This window comes from Papaver somniferum, unplaced genomic scaffold (assembly GCF_003573695.1).
Source record: "Papaver somniferum cultivar HN1 unplaced genomic scaffold, ASM357369v1 unplaced-scaffold_133, whole genome shotgun sequence".
Classification (NCBI taxonomy): domain Eukaryota; kingdom Viridiplantae; phylum Streptophyta; class Magnoliopsida; order Ranunculales; family Papaveraceae; genus Papaver; species Papaver somniferum.
In genome coordinates this window covers 5045819-5051166 of record NW_020622492.1, presented here as the reverse complement: position 1 = coordinate 5051166, position 5348 = coordinate 5045819, and the positions used below count along the sequence as shown (strand labels likewise).

Below are 5348 nucleotides of genomic sequence, written 5' to 3'. Positions count from 1 at the left end.
TTGGCATGCCTTGGCACGGTAGCATGAGAATTAGGATTTGGCATAGATGATGTCGGTCAATGTTAAGGGTTCTGCATTGGAACATGACACAAAAAAAAAGTACCCTGATAATTCTTACGTAGGCATGCTGATCGATTCAATAAATGTGCTAATGGTCATAGTGACGTCATGTCAGTTGTACAGTTTTACGATTTTAACCCTAAGCTAAAAACCACCATCAACACTATCGTAGAACTTTCGTCTCCTCCTGTGAGAAGTTCCAACATTACATCTACCTCTCTCCACGTTGTTCTCAATTGAGATTTTTGAGAAATATACCCTTTTAAGTCTTTAGCTGAGAATAAAAGCAAATTATATTCGATAAAAACCCTAATTTTCTGTAAAAGAACAAATCCTTGGCTATATAGTATCATTGTATCAGTAAGTTTTTCAAAAGAAATAAACTTCCCGAATACTCACCACACTAGGAAAAAATTCCTACGCTCGGATCTCTCTAATCCCTAAAGAATAAGGCGGCATAGATTTCTTCCAATGGTATGAAAAACAAATGGATTCCATCTTCCCTGTTATCGTCTGAAAAATGCATTAAATGAATGAGGCGTTTATAGCATTCATCACCACAACAATGAAACGACATACGTGTAGATCAAGGAGGCGTTGTGCTTAACTTCATCCTAGATTTATTCCTGTAAAAATAGCATAGTTCTTACGGTATCAATGTACTATCACTGGTCTTTGATATAAACATTCGAAGTTAAATGTATCTAAGCCATCCTTTGTTTTCTTCTCTGATTAGATCAAAGACTCAAACCCATCATTAGTATACCGAGATAGTAACAATCACCTGAATTGGAGCAAGCCCATTGCAAATAAGTTCCATGCGCCTGCAGTAATTTTTGGAGGTGAAGCCTCGGAGTTTGCTTTATTTTGACACATTCACATGCCCCCTCAGGTTTCTCATCCTTACTCCAATTTAGCTACTCTGTTACATTCAGATACCAACAAAATCAAAACTAAATAAATCGAAGTTCATAAGTTTCGAAAAAATCTTACCCGAAAAGAGAATCCAAGTCAAGAAATTATTATTTGTACAACTTGATTCGAACCATCACTATTTCATCAAAACACACCCAGCAAAAAAAAAAATCCAATCATCCTAATCAATTCAATCCAGTTGATACTTCAAAGCTAGACAACATAAAGGGGAATAATTATATCCCGATTGATTCCTTTCAATAATTATCAACTTGATTTGGTATACTAAATTCAGAAGTTTTTAAACACAATGAACATCACTATTTCATAAATACTCACAGCACCCAACAAACAAAACCGATCATTCTCAATAAACTTAAAATTCAAAGCAAAAAAATATAAAAGGGTGAATAACGATCTCCTTATTAACGAGGTTCAATTGAATCGATTCCTCAGTTCTTTTGAGTTTTTTTTTTTGTTTGCTAAGATTTGAAAAGAAATCGAAGGAATGATATTATGGTTTTATTATTCTTACCAGGAAGCTGCGCCAACTTGGAGAAGATAGAAGGATACATCTTCCTTTTGGTTTCCTTACTCTAAGATCGTATTTGGGTTTGCCGGTTTGGAACACTGAAAAGTCAAAACCATCGTCGAGAATAAGAGAACATAATAAATTAAATTTCATTAAGGTAGAGTTAATGAGATTGTGTTTAAGGGGATAACCACAACCGTCGATTTAAAATAACATATTAAAGATGCAAAAGAACTCAGCTTTTTTTTCTTGTAATATTAACAACCGTCGATTGATGCAGGGACATTATTATGTCCCATAGACTCATGTTCTGCTAACCGACTCTGGAAGGAGGTGCTGATACGGGAGTAACAACATGAGTCTACCACTCTACCAAACAACAAAGGTATTTGAGTTAGAAAGTTTGCAGCTTTCTGAGTGCCTCGATCTTGAACGTCAAGAGTATATATAAAAACAGTTGAGCACAAATGTACAACAATGGCAGGGGGAGAAAAACATACACAGTGTTAATGTATGATTCGTACTGCTGGTTCAGAGGGGGCATTGGTGGTGCTGCTTGAATGCATGCTGGCGACGTCAGTGACAGTGATGAATTTTGTATCGTAAACATTGGTGGAGACCAGAAATTTGTATCAGAAACATTGGTGGAGGCACTAGTAAATTTTGTATCAGCAATACAAAGGGCCGTGATGAGTTCTAGGAAAGTTTGAGGAGGTATTGAATTTTGTACTGGCCACAACGTCATTGGGGGCGGTTCTGTGTGTTGAACTTTTCACTGGAAACGTAGGTGGAAGCTCCAGACGTCATTGAATGTGCTGAAATTTGTATTAAAACCATTGGTGGAGGCACACAATTTTCTACCAGGTAGTGGAGGTGCTGAATTTTGTATTGGCTGCATTTATGGAGGATTCAACGGTATTCATACAACTGGCCATTCATCGTTCTGTGGAATAGGAGGGGTTCTCATTAGAGAATCTTGCGAACCTGGAACATTAAGCCAACTTTAATATACCATTTTCCAAATTAAATCAAAAAACACTATGCCAACATTTAAATTCTATCAGCAATGTATTAAAAATTACGGGTGTTGCTGGACTTCGTGCATTGGTTGGTGGAGAGTTTTCATGAAAATCAGAAGTAGGTGCTCTTATATCAGGAAGAATTACAAAATAAGTTTCTTAACAGAGATAACTTTAAACCTGCTAAAGATATTGAAAAGAATGGTCATTTCTTGTGGAGTCTTAAGCAGTAGTAGTGTTAATTACCGAGTATCAAGTATAAACACACAAAAAATGACAACGGTGTTATATGGAAGATAGTGGGATAAGTACTTGAGAGTATTGTATATTAATGTCTAGAATACAACACAATGTTCTTGTGAGGAATTAAATTTACAGTTTTATGATGTTTTCATCCTTTATATTTTAAGACAATGGAGGCTTGCTTGGACTTCCATTTTCTAAGCTTAAACACTACTGAATTTTTCGTGGCACCACGATCTCCCCTATTTGTATGAAGAAAATAGGTATAATATGGACAGATGTTGCCTTTAAGAAAAAATAAATAAATCAAGAAAACGCATAGCTAACTCACGCATTGCAGTGACCATGCTGAAACCGAGGTTAGAGACTTGTAGATTCACTTTCGCAAACATAGCTTTGATAATTTTGGTAGCTAGGCCAATCGGTTCACCTGCAATGAGAATGAACATACTTAAAATTACTATAACGTTAAATTCGTGATAATAAATCTATTAATAATATGCACAACAGAAGAAATTACATCAAAACCCCACTCAAAGTCCAGTAATCATCGTGTAACCACTACTGCTGAAGAATTAAACATAACTAATAAATCCAATTAATCAGTACTTAATTTTGATGGCAGCAATAATAGGTGAACTGTAAAAGGTAGACCAACCAAAAAATACAAATCATAACACTTTCAAACCCCCTAATAACTTAAATGAACCTTCAGTTCTATGTTGTAAAAGGCGTGCGCTTTTGGCACTTAAGCCCCAAAGGCCCACTAGCGTAGGACTAGCGCCTAGCAAAAAAAGGCGCCAAGGCGAGGCGATATGACCAAAAAAAAAAATTTAATTTTTTCTGGGCGCCTAGGGAGCGCTTAAGGCCAGGCGATGGGATTGGCGCCTCGCCTCGCCTAGCGCCTTTTACAACATAGCTTCAGTTAACTTAAGAGAGCAGTTACTGTAGGCATCATCGAATTAAAAGTTTAAACCCTTATTATAAATATCACAAAAGAAGACGAAGACGAACTATAAAAGGCTTAAGATAAATAGTGTGATTGACTGCTCCAGTTATTTCCTACTTTATATCTCGCGCATCTCATAAGTATCTCTTGTGAATTTTTGAGAGACTTATGATTCCTGACGAAGAACCTTGAATGTGTGTCAGCATTTGAGTATTTTGGTATCTCACACACATTTGAGTATTTTGGAAATGACAACCTTCATTAACTCAATACTTTGGTCCTTACTGTTAAGCTCAAAGATGATTACAAACCTCTAATAAAAAGCCATATAGAAACCTACCTAGGTACAATATTTTTTTTTAATTATTCAGAACCTTGTAACTGGAAAGTACTGAGCAAATGACAACACACACCCTAATAAAAGCAAAAACATGTTTACGCCAAATAATCCTAACTCCTCTACCAATATAGTGAAACATCGTTATCTCTAACAATTGAGTTACTAAAGATGTATCATATATGTTATGCAGTTATCTTATCATTCTCATTCCTCGTTAGCTCTCCAATTTCATAGAGTGATTTCAAACAATCCAAACCTCAAATTTCATAAAAGTTACTTAGATACGTTAATAACATGAAAATTACCATTTCCAGGTAAAACATGAACCTGAAGCCTGGTGTAGAATTCAACCTTACATCCGTGTTGATTTTCATAATTCACATACCCATGACCATGAAACAAATTACTATCTCCAAAGTAACCATTAGATCAACCATGGGAAGATTCCTAAATCCTAAATCAATTTTATTCTTTCGCATACCCAAGTTCTAAAAAAGGTTTGTTTTTTACTTGCCACTTCATGCCATGGTGTTCATATTCCAAGCCAGATAAGATTAATAAATTATCCTAATCAAGTTCAACTGAAAAATGAAAAAAATTATTTTCTTAGTTAATCCTGTCCGCTCAAGCGTTTCTACAGACATTTCATGGATAACTTTAAATTAAATCAAACGATTCATAAGATTCATCGCGGAATTGAACCATTTAAACAGTAAAACCTAGAATTGGGATCACAAATACATAATCAGAGAACTAAGAAACCCTAATTAAGAAAATTGCACATTAAAATTTTTATTCTTACCTGATATTTAAACTATGAATCTGAAACCATAAAACCTGGAATTGGGATCACAAATACAGAATGAGAGAACTAAGAAACTCTAGATTAAATAAGATTGCACATTAATAAATTTATTCTTACCTGATATTGAAACTCTCGATTGGAATCTCAAATCATGCCTTCCATCAATTCTCACCAAATTACATCAAGCAATTTTTCTTCAGTTATTTTTACCTTGGATGATTTTACACGAATCCCAAGAGCATCCACAGTGGGCGAGTATAACCAAAAATTTGGGATGAGATCGTGACGCAGTGGGACGGAGTAAAGATCAAATCCCAGCCAAAGATCAAATTCCAGATCATATTTGGTCGCGACCAAATACCAAATCCTAATATAGTCGGGCGTAAATTTAAAGTACGCTTGTTGCTGGGCGTAAATTTAAAGTACGCTTGTTAACGGGCGGAGATTTAAATTACGCCCGATGAAAATTCAAATTAAAAAAAAAA

At 35.4% G+C, this 5348-nt stretch overlaps 1 long non-coding RNA gene across 3 annotated transcripts; it reads right to left on the bottom strand.

The window, feature by feature from the left end:
* Nucleotides 1-302: 302 nt before the first annotated feature.
* On the bottom strand, nucleotides 303-5114 carry LOC113333722. 3 transcript variants are annotated; one of them, XR_003352256.1, is made up of 7 exons: nucleotides 4981-5114; nucleotides 4861-4895; nucleotides 3101-3199; nucleotides 2008-2491; nucleotides 1511-1876; nucleotides 845-982; nucleotides 303-686 (listed from the first exon to the last, which is right to left on the bottom strand). It is a non-coding gene; the product is annotated as an uncharacterized LOC113333722 (long non-coding RNA). The 3 variants fall into 3 exon arrangements; XR_003352257.1 differs by lacking the exon at nucleotides 4861-4895 and having other exon boundaries at nucleotides 4981-5083; XR_003352258.1 differs by lacking the exons at nucleotides 4861-4895; nucleotides 4981-5114 and adding an exon at nucleotides 4364-4517.
* Nucleotides 5115-5348: the final 234 nt, after the last annotated feature.